General features: G+C 50.2%; 1 protein-coding gene across 2 annotated transcripts in view; it reads left to right on the top strand.

The window, feature by feature from the left end:
• Positions 1 to 19,651, top strand: part of SEMA4D (semaphorin 4D) — a 105,262-nt gene that overhangs the window by 59,473 nt on the left and 26,138 nt on the right. For both annotated transcript variants that reach the window (XM_060015094.1, XM_060015093.1), the window contains exon 2: positions 9,491 to 9,555. The gene's annotated coding sequence lies outside the window, so the exon portion shown is untranslated. The remainder of the gene's footprint in view (positions 1 to 9,490; positions 9,556 to 19,651) is intronic.

Genomic DNA, 19,651 nt, shown 5'->3' with positions numbered 1-19,651 from the left:
GGCCAGCCCACCAGGCGCACACTCCCACCCCAGGGGGCAGCAGCCCACCCCGAGGGACCCAACGGACCCACCTGCCGGACCCTCCACAGGTGGACATTTGCCCCCTATGATTTCCTGCTCCATGTCCCATGACATGAGGATAGCAGGAGTCAGGTGGACCTCCTTGGACGCGGCGGTCATCAGGGACCCACTGGATGAGGAAGGCCTGACCCTGTGTCTCTCGTGGGACTACATGCTCACGAGGAGGCCTGGCACCTCGCCCAGGCCTCGGGTTGGTCTTAGCAGGGGGCGCCCAAGGAGGAGTGGTTGTTCCTGGGGCGGATGGCCCAGCCAGATGGCCGTGCTCCAGGTCCAGCTCGGCAGGAAGCGAGGCCTCCAAGCTTTGACATCCTCAACAGAACGGGGATGTTTGATGTGTGCACACACCCCTATTTTCTATCAGCTGAGTAAGTCCTATGGTCAGAAAAGAGATTAGTTCAGCACAATTATTCACTTTTACTCAGCCTTTAAAACCATGTGCATCTTACCAAAAAGGGTCCTGAGATGTTAGAAAACCAAGTCCTTTCTTCCGGTTGGCGCTGTTCTAGAACCACATTTGGGGTGCCCTCTATTCCATCCCTACATCGCATCCCCGTGTCCTTTGTTGCTGGATGAGGGTGCCCAGCATGCGCCAGGTGGCGAATGTGTGCAGTGCTCAGAGGCCTTTCCCTGGCCGGGCACCTGGTGTAACTGCGGCCGATGCTGAGGAAGGTGCCTTGCGCCTGTGCCCAGTCATTCTGGACCCAGTCATTCTGGGCCGAGATACCATCCTCCACAGGGACAGGTTGGCACGACCCTAGTGGGGGGGGGGGTGTGTGGAGCTGGTGTATGTGGTTTAAGAATGTTCAGAATGTCATGTAGATTTTTCAGTTAATTTTGGTTCCCATGGATGGGGAGGATAGACCTCCTGGCTAGAGACCCCTCTCTCTGCCTCTGTTCCTGCTTCATTCCTAACCCGCTCCCTAGCAGTGGTCCCAGAGCGGAGGTGCCTCCTGGGCACGGCAGGAGACAGAGCGAGGCTGGTTAACCCCTCAGCTGGAGTTTTCCACCTGGAAGATGACAGTGTGATGGTGATGCTCCAGCTGCCACTTTTCCGCGTCTCACACGTTCTGAATCATCTGGAAGGTGACACAGGGCTCAGAAAGGGAACGCCCTGTCTGCTGTGGAATTCCATCTGCTGAAAGGACAGGGCCTTTGCGGGCCCTGGGGCCATTAGGCTGGGCTCCGGGCAGGTTGCAGGTTAATAGGACCCGGGTCCAGCCAGCAGTGGCTTATGAAACGTGGGTGGTCTCTTCCGTGTGTGGCGACTTCAGAGTGAATTCCCGGACTGTGGGGTGTGTGTGGTTACTTCAGATGCCTCACTGTGACTTGGGCTTCGCTTCACACTGGGAATTCTAGCAGAGGTGACTTGCAGGCACCTTCCTGCCATCTGGAGGGATACAGGCATTTGATTTTTCCAATATGGCCGTCTCTCTGGGCTGTGTGCCCTTCTGACCTTCCTGGCGGCTTCCACAGCACCTCGGGGTCAGACAGACAGAGGCTTCTTGGTCCACCGTTGACTGGGTGGGGGCTGGTGTGGTTTGACCACGGTACAGAGGCAGCAGAGTCTCAAAGTAACAGGCTTTGCTGCAAGGTGCTCAGTGAGTCCAGGGCTGAGTTGGCGTTCCTGAAGTCCCCTTGAAGGGGTGTGGAAGCTGGCGAGTCAGACTCAAAGGTTTGTGCGAGTGGTATGTGCACAGCAGAGAACAGTTGGAAGTCTAAAATCAATACTGAGGAGAAATTGGGCCCAAGATGATGGGACATGGCTGTTCCTTTGTGTCCTGCCAGGGTGAGGCGACCTGGGCCTTCACGGCACTTTTGCCGGAGCGCGTGGATTCCCTAATGGGTTTTGCCAAGCTGGGAGGGAAGGCCACGTCCGGGGAGGGAGGCAGGATTGAACGAAGAGGGCCTCGTGTTGGCTCCGGCCTTTGCCGACTCGAGCTCTTTGATAGCCTGTGGTTGAGCTGGCCTGACTTTGTACTTCTGCTGTGTATTTTTAAGGAATCACTAGATATGAAGGCAAAGAGAGTGGCATTTTGTGGTTTGGACTTAAAAAAGAAATCCCCGCTTGGGTCTGGGCTTGGTGAGGCTCCCAGGCCTGTCCCTCCCGCCTTGGCTGAGAGGAGAGACCTTCTTGTCCTTCTGCAGCCGGGCTGGGTCTCGGGGCCCTGTGCAGGGCAAGAGGAGTCTGCTCCCCTGGTGCAACCACACGTGCTTCCCGGAGGACACTCGGAGGGGGCCGTGAGCACCTGGGCGTGCAGGATACTGCCCCAGGCAGCCCTGAGTGCAGTCCTCTGCCAGCCCCAGATTCCAGATGGTTCTTTCTGGGCAGATTCTGTGACGTCTTCACCAAATGGTGAAGAGAAGAAACCACTGTTTCTGAAGTGCCAGCCGTGCAGCAGGGACGCCCCTCATCTCTCCCCTGAGTTCCTGGAGAAGGAGGGGTGGGAGCTGCCGGCTCCAGGGCAGAAGGAGCATCAGCTCAAACTGGAGACACGAGGCTTCCCCAGAGAGCGGTTTCTGTCCTGCTCACTGTGACGTGCCCGCCCCACCCCCAGTGTGATGGGCTATCCTGAGCTGTCAGGTGCTGACAAGGCCTCTGGGTAATGCGAGACCCTGGAGGGAGGGAGTCCCAGCTCTGATCTTGGCTCCAGGCCAGTTGTTGCATTTTCTCTCTTTCTCTGCATCAGCAGCACATGAAACCGGCCTCCTCAGGGCTCTGAAGGATCCGGAGGTTGCTGGGGAGTGGAAGTTACTGCCGCTCCCAGAGGCAGCAGGGGTCCGCACGGCTGCTGCCCCGTTATCGGTGCCAAGTCTCTTGGCCCACACCGAGGGCTCCTTCAGGTGTCCAGTGTTTATGGTCGGGCATGTGCACACCCCAGAGAGTTGCACACGAGGGACGTGAGTGACCTCCTGTCTCATGATACTGTATGTGCCCTGGGTCACTCAGAGTGCAAGGAGTGAGTACAGCAAAGCGTGGTAGAAACCTCCGTCATGAGTGATGCTGTTGGAGTCCGGCAGGAGTGCCTGCTTTACTCTTGTGAACAGTCACTTTCTCACCTTTACCTTTTGGTGGGATGTTCATTCTTCTTCTCGCTTATAACTTTTCACAGGACCCAGTAAGCAAAGCTCGGTCAAGTCCAGGCATACATTCTGAGGGCAGTTTTCAGGCTGCCCTGGCCCGTGAGCCAAGCTGTAGTGACAGCCAGGATTTCGGGAGGTGGGTATGATGGAGATGTACCCAGCAGGGCACAGCCGGGGTGTGTGGAGCAGGAAGGCAGGGTCACGCAGGGAAAGGCAGGCAGTGCGGTGGCACTTCTGCTGGTTCTCAGCCCCTGAAATCACATGGACTCCGGGTGCACAGGGGGCTCCAACCAGGACGTCTGTAGGTGAGTCTGGACCGTGTGCTCTCAAAGCCCTGCAGGAGGGTGGACAGCAGGGGTGGAAGGGGGTGCAGACTGAGGGGGAGTCCTGGGGTGGTGCCGACACACAGTTTGGGAAGAGAGGGCAGAGGTCGCTCTGGGGCAGCCCAGTCAGACTCTCAAAGAAAGGGCTTGATTGAGTTTGGAGTCAGATGGACCCAGAGTTTAGACATTTTCAGGTTCATGGAGCAGGGGTGGTAGTAAAAGCTGACGTCGTGGCCGTGCGTTTTAGAAAAAAAGCTTTAAATCTAGGTAAAATCACAGTTAGAGCTACCACGGGGATTGGTGTTGGCTTGAAAACACCTGCTTCTCCCCAACACTTGTTTCTGCTACAATGTGGCTGAGTGTGGCTGTGAGGTCTGGTAGACCTTCCCCAGCACTGGGGAGTGTCCCCACTGTATCACAACAGCTCAGTGTCGCTTGTGTTGTGTTAACATTGATTCAGTGTGCACTCCTGTAGTGTGTATATGTGCTTTACGACTCCTCATTCATGCCGCTTCCTCCGCAGAGAGTAGCTGAGGAGGTGGAGGGGCTGAGGGAGTAGCTGGGGAGGAGGTGGAGGGGCTGAGGGAGTAGCTGGGGAGGAGGTGGAGGGGCTGAGTGAGTAGCTGGGGAGGAGGTGGAGGGACTGGGGGAGTAGCTTGGGGAGAGTTGGTAGTGACCTGTTGTAGGTCATACAGCTGAGAAGTGGCAGCGCCAGACCTGATCCTGGGGTGGCGCACTCTGGCCACCACACTTTGCTGCCTTCCCCATTAGGGGAGAATAAGCATGGACTGAATTAAGGCACCTAAATTGCTTGAAAGAAATATAAAAAATGTTTTAGATGTTGACTGTGTAATATCATAGAAAGTATGCCTTTTCAAAATACCTCAACTCATAGAAAACTGAGAAGTGAGTCAAATCAATGTTTTACGTAAGTGTGTCCTGGCCCCCACCTATGTAAGCGGGGAGCCTTATGATGACCCTCTCACAGTGTCTTCTCTGTGCCACCTGACCTCGGCAAATAGGCTCTGCATTCTAGAAAGAAGGGTTTCTAGCTCAAGTTTTGCTGGTTGTTAAAATCAGTCTTTAAAAATGAATTTTAAGTAGGAAATTGACAATGATCTGAACGTGCAACATTATCATATTTAGCTGTACAACATTGCATAGTCACAAGTTGGTGCTGGGGAACCCTGGATCATGTGGGATGGGGCCAAATGCAGAGACTCATGGGGCACAGTTCACGCTGGGGCCCTCACTTCCTCTCCCCGCTCCCTGACTCAGCAGCCCACATGCTGCAGGTGCTTTCTTCTCTCTTGAGTTCCAGGTCTCTGTTCCTCTTGCTGCATGGCTGTGAGCCTGCCTCTCCCACTTCGGGGTCTGCGGCACTCACCTGCACCAAAATGCTTTCCTCTGTGTCTGAGTTTTCTTAGGATAAATAGGTCCAACAAAACGTCGGAACTGCTGGAAATGATGTAAAGTCTGTTTGCTGTTCTTGAAAACTTCCATTTTGATGAAATGCGTTTAGTAAATTTCAGAAAGGGAATCATGGTTTTTTTTTTAATTTTTTTTAATTTTTTAATTTTTTTAACATCTTTATTGGGGTATAATTGCTTTACAATGGTGTGTTAGTTTCTGCTTTATAACAAAGTGAATCAGTTATACATATACATATGTTCCCATATCTCTTCCCTCTTGCGTCTCCCTCCCTCCCACCCTCCCTATCCCACCCCTCCAGGCGGTCACAAAGCACCGAGCCCATATCCCTGTGCCATGCGTCTGCTTCCCACTAGCTATCTACCGTACGTTTATTAGTGTATATATGTCCATGCCTCTCTCTCGCCCTGTCACAGCTCACCCTTCCGCCTCCCCATATCCTCAAGTCCATTCTCCACGAGGTCTGTGTCTTTATTCCTGTCTTACCCCTAAGTTCTTCATGACATTTTTTTTCCCTTAAATTCCATATATATGTGTTAGCATACGGTATTTGTCTTTTTCTTTCTGACTTACTTCACTCTGTATGACAGACTCTAGGTCTATCCACCTCATTACAAATAGCTCAATTTCGTTTCTTTTTATGGCTGAGTAATATTCCGGGAATCATGTTTTAATAGTTATAGTAACCTGTTTTTTGAAATTGCCAGAAATGTTTTCTTCTCTGACCTTTTATTCTCCAAGTTTTTTACATTTAATATATTTTACTTTTAATATCAGATTTAAAGTATTTTAATTAGGAAACCACATGCTTAAGATAAGAATTCAAATAGTACTAAAGAATACACATAGTAAAAATTGAAATACACCCTTACTCCAGACCAAAGCCACTCTCTAGTCGCTCACTGCCAGCAGATCCTTGATTAAGTGCTGATCTAATCAAATAGTTTTGAGTAAATTATGTGCACGTACAAATGGTTACATACCCTGTGTCTACACAAATGAGAACATATTATAACACTGTGGGGGACCTTAATTTTTACTAAGTATCTTGGACATCCTTTCATCTCAGTGACCACTTTATTTTTTTAACAGCTGTGTAGTATTCCATCCTATAGATGTGCCACAGCTCATACACAAATCAGCTTACACATATGCAGTGTATATACATGTGTGTATACACACAAACACACACACACATATATGTGCCCACATGCACATGAACTGATGGACTTCTAGGTGTCTCCAGAGTTTTCCTATCAGCAGCCTCATACTGTACTTGGGCATCTTGTACACGTGGGGGTGTGTCCAGCTGAATTCCTGGTGGAGAACTGCTGGGTCAGAGGGTCTGGACATGGCATCTTGACAGGTGTCACCCAGTAGCCCCCAGAGAAGTTGCCCCAGTGCATGTGAATGCTGCCCCCAGCCCCTAATCACCGTACATTTTAGCCAGCCTGTCTCGTTGCTGCCCTTCTCAGAGGTGGGAAATGGTGTCTTGCACTAATGTGCAAACCCACCCCAGACAGGGCATGTGGGTGGAGTGCTGATTGAATCTCCCCATTTCACACTGCCCAGACACCTCCAGCGTGGGCTTCTGGGCTGAAGTGAGGAAGTTCAGCAGATAAGGCTCGAGGCCCCTTCCCCATCCACAACCGCAGAAACAGGGGCCCTATTCCCAGGAGATTGTGGATGTGACCCCAGGCAGACCCAGGCTCTGAGCTCTGAATTCCCTGTGAGAGGAGGAGGCTGGTAGAGCCTTGGTCATGGGGAATGGGGAATGTGCTTACACATGCCAAATGCTGATATGTATGTCTCTCAAGGTAGGTAATTAACAAGTTAGGTATAACTGGCTCCGCTTCACAGGTAGGAAGAGTCATAGTTGATAGTTATGCCATGCTGGGAAGCTGCCAGACACTGTTTTAAGCTCTTCACATAAGTTACTCATGGATCTTTACAGCAACCAAATGAGGTAGGTACTATTATTATGTCCACTTTCTGGATGAGGAGGCAGAGGCACAGAAAAGCCCAGTAACTTCCCCAAGGACACACAGCTGGAAAATGGAGAAGCGAAGCCTGGAACCCAGGTCGTTCTGACCCAACAGAGTCCCATGCCTGGCCCCATCCCACTTGTGTCTTCTCCACGCACTAAAGAGAACACTGGGTTACTGCGGAGGCAAGGGGCCTTCGGAAGGTGAGGTCACAATGGCAGAATGTAGGCAAGGTGCCTGCAAGATGAAGACCCCCTTTACCTGGGCTCTGCACTTTTGTCATAAATGGTCAGGAGACCGCTGCCATCGAGGCATGGGCCAGGTTTTTCCTGTGTGTACCAGAGGAAAACACTTCTCTCTCTTCTGATGGATTCCATTCCTTTCTTTTGCAAATGGACTGTACATTATGTGCATTATAAGCAGGTTTGCATAGTCAGAGGAGATGCGTAGTCAGAATGATATGGTTAGTATTTACGTACAGAGCATGTCTTTTGCATTCTTCAGTATGGTGATAACTAATTATAGCCTGTGGGTTTTTATGTTGGGAAAGGAGAAAAATTGCTGTGGTAAAGGGTGCAGACAACTGGGGGCCCTCAGGGCCTCTCGGTTGACTGAGCCAGAAGCGAGTATTTTCACTCAGGAACCTGGGGGCTAGAAGCTCTTTGATGGAGGGTAGATACGGAGGCTTGGCTTGAAGGCAGAAAATGAGGACACCAGTGTCCAAGTGCATTGTGTGAGGTGCTGAAGACACACACACAGGAACCCTAGCCTGCTGTCATTTGTTGCTCAAAACCGTGAAATTAGGGTGAATATGATACGCACCTTGTCCAACCACAGAACAAGCAGCTCTGGGCTTTTATTTATTAAAGTGACAAAGACTTATTGAATCTCTAGAAGAGAGAAGTTTTTTGTTTTTAAAATTCTTAGTATTCACATTATTTATCTAAACCTCTTATTTATGGGTGACTCACTTTCTTTTTTCCTTAAGAGTTCTCAGCAGTCCCCAGTGGCTGCTGGGCCCCGCCTGCCCATGTGCTAGGAAAGCCCCGTGTGAACGGGTAAATGCCATAGCTCATTGGGTTTGCCCACTGCCTGTCCATCGGTTGTGTGTCCATCGGCTGCTCGCCCAGAAGAGCATTTAAACAGAAGAGATAGGTTCTGTGTCTTGCGTGGATATAACTTTTTCTAGGACACTTACCTGCTTGCTCATCTGAAGATATTTTTGCTTATTAATTGGCCATCAGAAGCAGTCGCTTCTGTGGGAAATACCCAGACTCAGTCTTAGGCAGTACATCACAGTGAGGCCGGGTGAATCCTAACCATTTCTGCCTGTCACTTTGAGGTGAGGGGCCCTGGGTGGCCCTGGAAACTGTGTGCTTGGGTGGACATCTAAGAGTGGGGTACAAACTGGTGTCTGGGCTGCAGGCATGATGGTTCCACTCCCCGGGGTGCGGGGGCACTGTGTGGGAGAGATGGGGCATCAACAGCGTTTCCAAGGAGCATCTCCTACTTCTCAGCTGTCTTCAGAAAAATGGCAATAATTGTATAAACCCTTGAAGCAAAAGAAAAAAATAATTCCAACCACAAAAAAATGCTAGAGCTTTATTCTGAGGTTTAAAAAATATGTTGGATCATTTGCAGTTGTAGAGGCGTCAGCGTCCGTTTAACCAGCCTCTAAACCTTCATTAATCCTGCACTGTGACCTCTGATTTTGCAATTCTGATTCTCTTTGTCTGATAGTTTGTGATCTTACTGGACTTGGGGATTCCTATTTTGAGGGCTCTATCCTGCACTGGGAAGGGGTAGCAAATACAATATAGGAACTTGCTATACCACTGTGGAAATTCTTCTGTTTGGCTTATAAACAATAATCAAAAACAAAGAAAAAGGGAATTAAATGGGATTTTTAGGAAATCATTTTCTCGTGAATATGTTATCTGTATCACTTTTTCCTTCATCGCCTGGTGCCTTTGGATTTCAATGAAGATGAATTCTAAAGGATACATATCTGAAGTCAATAGCCAGTAGATGATACTTTTTTTTTTTTTTGCGGTACGCGGGCCTCTCACTGTTGCAGCCTCTCCCGTTGCGGAGCACAGGCTCCGGACGCGCAGGCTTAGCGGCCATGGCTCACGGGCCCAGCCGCTCCGCGGCATGTGGGATCTTCCCGGACCGGGGCACGAACCCGGGTCCCCTGCATCGGCAGGCAGACTCTCAACCACTGCACCACCAAGGAAGCCCAGATGATACTTTTTTGATTGATGGACTCACAGCTGACAGTGACTCTGGCTTGTATTTGAATGGCTTGTTCTGCAGGGAAGTGGTGGTGGTCAGTGGCTGGGGACCAGCTCCGGCACCTGGGTGACCAACAGGTTTCACTTCCTTTGTTCCTGGGTGAGCAGTTGCACACTCCCTACCTCCTCCTGTTTGCACAAGTGAACAAGTGCCAAGCCATCCTGGGTCAGAGAGTCAGCTGCGGGGCTCCAGAAGTGAAGGCAGGAGTTTGTTCTCAGTGCCTTTCCAGAAGTGATGCTGAGTTTATGTGGACAGTTTAACTGTTTAAATATTCTCATTTCCCATTATTTTCAGAGCCAAGATTTCTGAAGACTCCTTCCTAGAAACAATTGGGAAGTATCAAGAGGCACAAGATACAGGTAAAATCCCTTTGTTTCTCAGTCTATCTCGCAGATTAGCAAAGATGACACCTTGTAGAAGCCTCAGTGGGATCCAGCTGAAGGTTGGTCCTTGGTCCCTGTGCTATCTTAGGGCCAAAGATCTGGACTTGGCTGCTGCCCCTTGGGGCTGGCTTGAGGGAAGCCTACAGGGCAGTAGGGGCACTGCCTGTTTGTTTTTCTTCCCCCACTGCCTTTCTGCCCCGTGCTCCTTCCCCTGCCCCCTTTCTGGGCTGCAGGCCCCTGCTCTAGGCACTGAAATGCTCCATCTTCTCTTGGGGATGGGGGCGGTCATCAGTGATGTCTGGTGTAAAAAGATGGCTTTCCATGTCATCTGCCCTGAAGCTGAGTCATTTTGTGATTAATCTTAACTTTGGTCAGTTAATACGTGGTCAACCGTGTATTTCCAGTTTTAGAGGAAAGAGAAATGCCAGTTTAATTTGTAAAAACAAAAAGTAAGCCCCTACCTCCCCTTCATCCCTTTATGCTACTCATGTATTGTGGATTAGCTGGTGGGGTTGTCATTTCTGCTAGCTTCTCCACACACCTGCTGCCAGTGTAGTCTTTGGTGTCTGCCATGCATGGCAGTCACGAGGTCTTATTATGCCAGTTTTGGGGTGGGGGTGTTTTTAATGAACACAGCTTCACTTCTAGGGATACTTAGCACTTTCTGTGTTTATTGGCTGGTTATATACATATACATTTTTAATTACCTGCTCTGTTTGGCCAGGGCTCTGTAGTTTATTAGGTCTTTTCTTTCTGTAGTTTATTAGATCACTGCACTTATTAGGAATTCCAGGCCCTGGCATTTATGTTACAAGTGTTTTTTCCTAGTTTTTTTCCCCTAGATCATTTGTCTTTGGATTTTGTTTGCTGAACACTTTATTTTAAAGAAATATTTTGGAATCTTTGGACATAAGGTAATTGAAATCAAGGGTGGTTTCTTCTGTTCAGTACTATATTGAGTTGTTAAGAGAATGCCAATGTAAAAGTCTAAGAGGGTGGACTCTCACTTTTACCTTGCGGTCATAAAAAGCATGAAGTATATGCAGGAAAAGAAGCCACTTCTCATTTTTATGTAAATGCAAAAAGAGCAAAGAAATGGCAAGAATAGACTTCTGTTACTTTTACCTTGTGGTCATAAAAAGCATGCAGGAAAAGAAGCCCCTTCTCATTTCTATGTAAGTGCAAAAGGGCAAAAAAATAAAATGGCAAGAATAGACACCAAGAAATGGGCTGGGTTGCGGAACATTACATACCAGTGCACAGGTTGATGTGCTGGATGTAATATTTGTTCACTGACTTGAGTCTAGTGTAGAGGAGACATAAATTTTTAATGTATTAATTTTTTACAAAGCATTATAAACATTATTCACTGTTTTAAAAACAAACATTAAAAAGTGAGTTCCCTGGCCGTTCTCCCTCCCCAGAGATAATCACTGTTAACAGTTGGATGTATGTCTGTGTCCATGTGTGTCTATATGTGTGCCTGTGTGTCTCTGTATGTGTTCGTGTGTGTGTGTCCATATGTGCATCTGTGTGTGTGTGTGTGTGTGTGTGTGTGTGTGCGCGCGCGCGTATGTGTATGTGGACTGGCACCTCCTCCCTGGACACACATGGGTCATCTTGGCTTGCTGTTCTGCCCTTGCCCTTCCATGTGGTCAGGGTGCTGTGTGCTTCCTGGTGGTTCCTGCCTAGCTTCTTCAGTGTCCTGCACATGTCTGCTAACTAGGCCCCCCGGTGGAGGCACATCCCTCCAGGTGCCCTCGTGGGCTGTCCTCGTCCACATGGCTCTGCACACTGGGCTGGTCCATAGGATAGCTGCCCAAGACTAGCTAGGAAGTAGGAGCCATTTGGAAATTCAGAATCGCCTTCGGAAATCCTCCAGCCCTTCACCAGCACCCCTAGCAGCAATCTTAAATTTCTCTGTCTCGTGGGGGATAATTAGGTATTTTATTTTAATTTACATTTCTTTATTACTTTATTTCTTTATTAAGCACCCTTGGAGTTACTTTGGAAGGTAGGAGAGTTTTATAAGGTAAGGAGAAAATTAAGAATTCAAATAGGGCTTCGCTGGTGGCGCAGTGGTTGAGAGTCCGCCTGCCGATGCAGGGGACACGGGTTCGTGACCCGGTCTGGGAAGATCTCACATGCCGCAGAGCGGCTGGGCCTGTGAGCCATGGCCGCTGAGCCTGTGCGTCTGGAGCCTGTGTTCCGCAACGGGAGAGGCCACAGCAGTGAGAGGCCCGCGTACCGCAAAAAAAAAAAAAAAGAATGCAAATAAATTCCAGTTAAGGCAGAACTTTTCAACAGTATCATTTATCTAAGTTTGCTCTCTGTACAGGTCAAACTGGGGATTGAAGCACCAGTTCTAGTGACATTTAAAATATCTCCTGGTGCACATGGTGTCCTCCAGCCCTTGGGAAACAAGCCTGGGGGCACATCTGGAGCTGAGCTCCCTACTACGCCAGCAGCCCCTGGACAACAGATATTCCTCCCTGGGGGTGGGCCGACAGGAAGAATCAGGCCAGGGGAGGAAGGTTATTTTGTATTCCCTGGTGCTAAGCTGTCCGGGCTCAGAGACAAATGCACACGCTATGCGAGGGTGCCACACGCCCTCCAAAGAGACAGTGTGACTGTGAAGTGTAGAATGATGTCACACAAGGTGGTGTGATCCCTCCCTCCTCTGGCCTTTGTGCTTCAGGGTCCCCGCTGCCCTGCACCTGCCCTGCATATGCCCTTCTCAGCATCATCACTGCTGATTGGTTGCTGATTAATTGGTTGGTATGTACATCTGTCACCCTGCCGCCCTTTTTCTCCTTCCTGGCTTCCATCGGCACATTAGTGACACACACGTGCCTGGGTTTAGGTGAGAGAACGAGGGTTAAGGTGTGTCGGGACATCCTGACCAGCTTGTTTGCCCCTGCGGGGCGGCTGGAGGGGAAAGCCGGTATCCTGGACGCTTTTCCATTGGGGCAGCGGGGAGCGTCCAGCTGGACTCAGCTCTAAGGCTGAGCCTGGCTCCTGGGATCCATTCTAAGTCCTGGGGAAACTGAAGTTGAAACAAAAAACTGTTTGTTGTGTGTGTGACACAGAGAGCTTCTGAAACCTGTTCCTGATTCCTGAGAGGGCAAGGCCATTTGGCAAGGTGGTGACAGCCAGGGGTGGGGGAGGAGAACACTGAGGGTGGGGAGGGGAGTGGGGGGGAGCACAACCTGGGGCTGGGGCTGGGGGGTTGGGTAGGGAGAGGAGCTGAGGGTGGGGTGCAGCCTGGGGGCAGGGCTGGTGACTGGGGTAGGCTAGGGGAGCCTAGGGTGGGGGACAGCCTGGGGATGGGGACACTGGGCCTGGCACCAGCACTGGCAGGGCATGGTCTTAGGGTGGCTCTTGTGTTCTCTGCTCCTGGCTGGGAAGGGAAGGTATATTTAGCTGTGTGTCTTCCGCTGTCCTGGCCACAGGGCCTAGAGGGTAAGTGGGGCTTCACCTGCCCTGTCTGGGCAAACCCCATAGACAAGAAGCGTCAACAGGCTCCCCCAGTAGTTGTCCACAGCTGTCACCTGAGCTCCCCTTTCATGGGTTTCCAGGGGATGCCAGTGGAGACACTTTGAACATTGGTTTAGCATCCTGTTGTTGATGCCAGCATTGATGCCTTACATGGGGTAGTGAGTGGTGTCCCCTCTGTGACCCTACAGACAGCTGGTCCCAGAAAGGGAAGCCAAGGTGTGGGTAGGCGTGACAGAGCCCAGACAGTACCCTCGGCCCATGGTTCCTGCCTTAAAGAACCCTAGCCTTTCGTCACTGGTCACATCTAGGAATGCAGTGCTAGATCGGGATTTCTGTGCTGCCACAGAGAGCACACACACTGCATGGGCATGCACATACACACATGTACACACACACACATACAGGCACACATGACAGACACAGATGCTCATGCACACACCTACAGGTGTGTGCATGCATGGATGAACACGCATATACATAGATACGTGTATACAAATGACACGTGTACACATACATACATGAATGCACGCATATACAGGTCACGCAGAGATGCATACTTGCACACATATACTCCGATATACACTTAAAGGTGCACACATATATGTGTATATGTGCACAGGTACACAATACACGTATGGACACACACAAGTGTACGTACACAGATGTGTGTATGGTTTCATGAAATAACCCTTACCCTGTTTTCTCTGCCCCAACCCCCTGACTTGATTCAGGGTCGCTCGGTTGGAAAGCTGCCGCATGACAGGCACTGACAGGCCCCTGAGTGCCGGGTTCAGAGACCCCTCTGGGTTCCATTCTCCTGACATTTAAAGTGGGGTCATGCACTCCTCCTGAACCAGCACAATTATGTGTAGGTAACGGGTGTGACATTGTATGACCCTGTCTTTCTAATGGGCTCCTGTCTCACTGTGACACTTTCACATGGGGGAGGCCAAATGCACACTCCTGACACTTGGCTCCCAGCAGAAGTGCCCACGAAAGCGAGAGGGTGGGCGCTTTGTCCAGTTGTTTCCATTTGAACATTTAAGGCTTCGATTCTTAACGCGGCAGCGATCGCCGAGCCAGTGTTCCTGGTTGAGTGCACCGTGGCTGTGTGTCTGTGTGAGTGTGCTGTGTGCTTTGCTTAGCACTTTTAAATTATACGGAACAATGCATGCTTACTGAAAAAGGACAAACATCAAACCCTTCCAATGTCATAAAGCAAAACATGCATCCCTCACACCCCTTCCCCAGAGAGGAGTCGACTGTGTGTGGCATGAACCCTCCTGACCTTTGGCTATTCTTGTGGATTTTTTTAAAGACCATCTGGGGACGAGACGCAGGGTCTGATTGAGGCCATCGGGAGTCTGGCGCCTGCTGATGAGGTAAAGACAGTTGAGAGCTGGATGAAGTCCATGCTGGGAAACTTCTGCAGAAAGAACTTGTACCCGTCCTCAGGCCGCCGTGGGCAGGGCAGGCCTGGGAATGGCTGGGAGTGAGTGGCCCCCTGGCTAGTTCAGCACCCGCCCTGCTCCTTAACGACAGTGTCTGGGTTGGTACAGGCTCAAGGCGATTAAGAAGAATGTTTTCCCTTCTCACCTAAGCCAGTGTGAGCAGCCCGTGTGCACAGTGGTCATTCCTGCAGGTCCCGGAAGGAGAGAGACTGGCCCTTCCACCCGCCTCCGCTGAAATTCACTGGGCCCATTTGTTTGTCCATCTTTTTTTTTTTTTTCGGTACGTGGGCCTCTCACTGTTGTGGCCTCTCCCGTTGCGGAGCACAGGCTCCGGACGCGCAGGCTCGGCGGCCATGGCTCACGGGCCTAGCCGCTCCACGGCATGTGGGATCTTCCCAGACCGGGGCACGAACCCATGTCCCCTGCATTGGCAGGCGGACTCTCAACCGCTGCGCCACCAGGGAAGCCCCATTGGGCCCATTTGTTAAGGCAGCTCAGCCTGTCCTGGAGCTGTGAATCCGTTCTAAATTTCTATTCATTCTGGCTATGATGTGTGCGAAACTTTCTGCCACTGGGGCCTCACCTTGGTTCTCTCCAGCTCTGGCCTTAGTCTTCTAACTGAGATGTTTGTATTTCCTCTGGTTCTGCCGGCCCTAGAAGGGACCACATCGTTGAGCATTAAGTCCCTACTCCTGCTATGAAGAAAATAAAGCAGGAGGAAGATGGAGGTGGCCTTGGGGCCAGGATGCATGTGGGAAGGAGCCAGCCACCAGGAACTCCTGGGTGGGGAAGCGGGGTGGGGGTGGGGGTGTCGCAGAATGTTCTGGAGGAGGGAGCGGCAAATGCAGAGACTGGGGTTGGGGGGTGATCTGTGGCAAGTGAAGGGACGGGAGGCCAGGTCCCCTTGCTGGGCACTGTCGAAGCTTCATTTTACACTAAGTCCTGTTCTGCTGCTCAGGGCACTTCTGCCGCTTGGTGAATAATCCTATTTCTGCAAAAATGTATGAACCCCAGTGTGGCTGCATAAGCACATCTTGCTCTGCCTGGTCCTTGGGACGGCTGCCTGCAGGGGGCCGTGTCCCCTGCTTCTCCACCCACTGAACTGCTGTCTTCCAGGCTACAAAGAATCAAAGCATTGATTTCTTTAAAAAAATTTAATTAGCTTTTATCAGAGCAATTAATGCACATGATTTTAACTTGAAATAATTACTATACAGCTTATGAGAGAAAACAGGAGCTCCGGTCTTGTCGCTTTGTCCCTGAGACAGTGAGCTGCGACTGTTTTAGCCATTTTGGGTAATATTCCTTCAAAGTGCTTGTACAGGTATTTCCTGCATTTGCTATTTTAGATCCTGTATTACCATGGAAGGTGAGGATGGGGGCTCTCTGACGTCCTCCTTCACTCACTCCCCCCACCCTCCCAGTGACGTTGCTCCAGGGTTTTTGTTATTGGTGCCATGTCAGTATTGCTCAAAGCTGGGCCATAATAAGTATGCTTTGATCACATTTCCTTTCAAGTTTCACTTTTGCTTTCTCTGGGGTTAGTAACTGCTTCATTTTGAGTGTGTGTGCTACATTTTTAATCTATGAATGTGTTACTCATCCTCAGGCTCCCCTCATATTTCAGCGCACAAACGCACGGTAACTCTGCACGAGCTCTCCTGCACCCTCTCGGCCTCTGTCTCCTGCCCCCTGCACCCCTTCTCCACGGAGCACACCTTGTCTCTTGTCCCCCAGCTCTTCTTCCTTCTCAGGAAGACCAGGGAAGCAGCTCCCTTGTTTTGGTGGCGTGAGTCCTTCAGTAGCTTTCTGAGAAAGGATGTAAGGGAGGTAGAAGTTCTAAGAACTTTCGTGCTTGGGACATGTTTCTGTGCTACACTCAGGTGACTGATAATTGGGTTTGATTTGAGAGTCTGCATGAGCAATCCTCCTTCTTTGAGACTTTAAAGGCATTGTGCTGCCTCCTAGCTGTTGGCGTGGCTCTTGAGAGGTCATTGTCTGGAGCCCGTTTTCTCTCTGGAAGCTTTCAGAATCTCCCCCTTTGTCTCCCAGGGCTCTACTGCAGCCTTTCTTCATTCACTGCACTGCTGGGTTCTTCCATTCTATAAACCTGTGGGGTTTTTATTTTGGACATTTTCTTGTTATTATTTCTCTGGTAACTTCTTGTATTCTCACTCTTTTCTGGAACTCCTGTCAGTTAGACATGGGTCTCCTGAATCCATCTTCTAGCTTTCTTCTCTTTTCTCTCCCTTTGTTTTTCTCTGTCACATTGTTCAACTATTAGGAAACCTCCTCAATTTTATCTTCCAATCCTTCAGCTGAACATTTTGTTGCCTTAATCAAGATTTTAATTTCTAAGGTCGCTTTCATTTTCTCAGGTTTCTTTGTGACTTCTCCTCTCACAGGCTCCAGTTTCAGCTCTGTTTGTCCACAACGGCAATTAATTACTAGCAGCGGTGTGCTAGTGAACACAGCCATTATCAAACACTAAATTATGTGGACTTAAATAAATTGTATTAAAAATACAAGTGAAGGTAAACATACTCAAAACCCACTGCTTCCCGTGCATTTTACTATTTCCTGTACTATTACCTGCTCTTGAGGCCACATGCCTGTTGTATCTGTGCGGTGGAATTACCGTGCACTGGTGTGCTACCGTGCATCTCGTCCTGTCTCTGTGTTCAGTGACATCATGTTGGAAGCTTGAAAGCAGCATTTGCACCCCAGGGATCGGCATACACTACAAAGCAGGGCACCCTGCCCCCTTGGAGAGCCAGTTGTTAAGGTTTGCCAGTACACCACTGCTTTTGCTCACCTGTTTTCTTTCTAGTTTCCCAGGTTTGTTAACGTCCGCATGGGCTATCACCCTCTCCCCATTTTTATCCGTATGGGTTTATGTCCTTTTAGGGTGTCAGAATTTTACTGGGTATGAGGAGGGAGTTGAGATAAATCTCTGTGTTCTGGGCACCAGTTTCCAAAGAGGGATTCTCCCATCTCCCACATCTGAGTTCTAAGCCTGGTTGCAGTGCGTGTCATGGGATGTCCCAGAGGAGTGACTTCTGTCAGCGACTGAAGTAGGAATTTGTTCTTGCCGTTGGATCCTTGCAAACCATTTCCCTCCAACAGAGACTGGGCTCCATGCTGATGTTTGAGGGGAAATGAAACATCCCAGTGGGCCTCACATCTGTGCCCCGCAGCCAGAAGGGCACCCCAGGCTGTGGGCACACTGGGACAGGGCCTCACACATGCTCCTTTTGTGCTCAGGAAAGACCTCTCTGTGCTGGTGTGTGGTGGGGTTTTTTAAATAAACTTTCTATTTGAGAGCAGTTTTAGAGTCATAGTGACATTGAGCAGAAAGTACATAGAGTTTCCATATATCTTGTCCCCTCCTCCACATCAACGTCTCACTCCAGAGTGGTAGAAATCCTCTGAGCTCTGCCTGTTCACCCCTCACTCCGCTCTGACCCCAGCAGCCACTGAGCTTTTCCCTGCCCTGATTTGGAGCATTCCTAGAAACCTTACCTGTTTGGGAGCTCGGAGCAGAGAAGCTTTGGGGAGGCACTGCCAGTCACTGATCAGTCATACAGAGAGAAAGTCTTCTCTGATAAATTAATGAGACTGTGCCGTGGGATTTACACACATGATCTCTGGTACAGACACATTTGGAAATGTTCTGAATTGCTTGGCCAAGCAGTGGGAAGACAGCCTAGCAGATGGGCCAGGCTCCGCACGTCCAGAAATGGCTGGGACAGAAAGGTGGAGGGAACATGAAACAGGAGAGGCTGGATAGAAGGTCAACCAAGGTTGTGTGCTTGGGTTTAATCTGAGTGAGAAATGTTTCACGTAGGGAAATGATATGCTCTGATTTACGTTAAAAACATTATTCTGTCTGCTGCTGCTGTTTGGTAAATGTGTCACAGGGAGGTTGTATCTGTTTGGAATTGTATCTGATTGCTGGTAACAAAGATCTGAAAAAAACAGTAATTTAAAGAGATTAATAGTTTATTATCAAGTCTAGGCAGAAGAAAGCAGGTGTAAAGTCTCCAGTATGTTGTGAGGGTCCCCAGTTCTTCTGGATTTCCACTTGGCTGTTCTCAGAATGAAACTCTTAACTTCATGTTCACAAGGTGGCTGGCAGAGCTCCAGCCATCAAATTTGAGTTCCAGGCAGCAAAAAGAGGAAAGGCTGAAGACAAAAAAAAAAAAAATGCCAACACTAGCTGAGTCAGCCTCCTTTAGAGAGCTTTCCTGGAATTCCTACCTAATAACTTCTGTCCACAGTTCTTTTTGTTTTGTTTGTTTTTTTTGCGGTACGCGGGCCTCTCACTGTTGTGGCCTCTCCCGTTGCGGAGCACAGGCTCCGGACGCGCAGGCTCAGCGGCCATGGCTCATGGGCCTAACCGGTCCGTACCACGTGGGATCTTCCCGGACCGGGGCGCGAACCCGTGTCCCCTGCATCGACAGGCAGACTCTCAACCACTGCATCACCAGGGAAGCCCTGTCCACAGTTCTTTGGCCAGAACTGCTGCCAGGGGAGCTGGGAGACATGGTTAGCTGGCCACATTGCCATCCTAGGTAAAATCAAGATTCTGTTAGTGAGAATGAAGGGATGTGGATGCTGGGAGGGGAAGCCAGCAATCTCTACCCCAGATGGCAAGAACGGAAGCAGAGTAAAGGGGTGGGAGGCTGTGGAGAGGTAAGGATGGGGGTTGGGGTGGGGTGGGCACGGCTTCAATTAGACTGGTAGTGGCGGAAATGGACCCGGGAACAAGCTAGGCGGGTGTCTGGTGCACCCCGAGCCAGTAACATCCACGCAAAGAGTCCTCGCCAGGGCCTGGGCGTCCTGTGGCTGTGTAGGATTGCTGCAGTGTATTAGTGTTCACTGGACACTCCGGGGTTGCTTGCTGAGTGGGTCACATCGGGAACACCTCGCCTGGCCTGGGCTTCTGGAACCACCTTGTACCTCACTCCCCTGCTAAGGGCAGGAGAGCAGAGTCCCCACCAGGGCCCCGGCTGAGGGTGACTGTGACCCACATGGTGGGTGCCTCTAAGAGCTGGCTCCGCAGAGGGTGAGCACTCACGGCTACCCCATGAGGCAGCTCTCTCTCTTCTTCCCCTCCCGGC

This window comes from Delphinus delphis, chromosome 6 (genome assembly GCF_949987515.2).
Source record: "Delphinus delphis chromosome 6, mDelDel1.2, whole genome shotgun sequence".
NCBI classification, from domain to species: Eukaryota; Metazoa; Chordata; class Mammalia; order Artiodactyla; family Delphinidae; genus Delphinus; species Delphinus delphis.
This window is presented reverse-complemented; position numbering and strand designations above follow the sequence as displayed.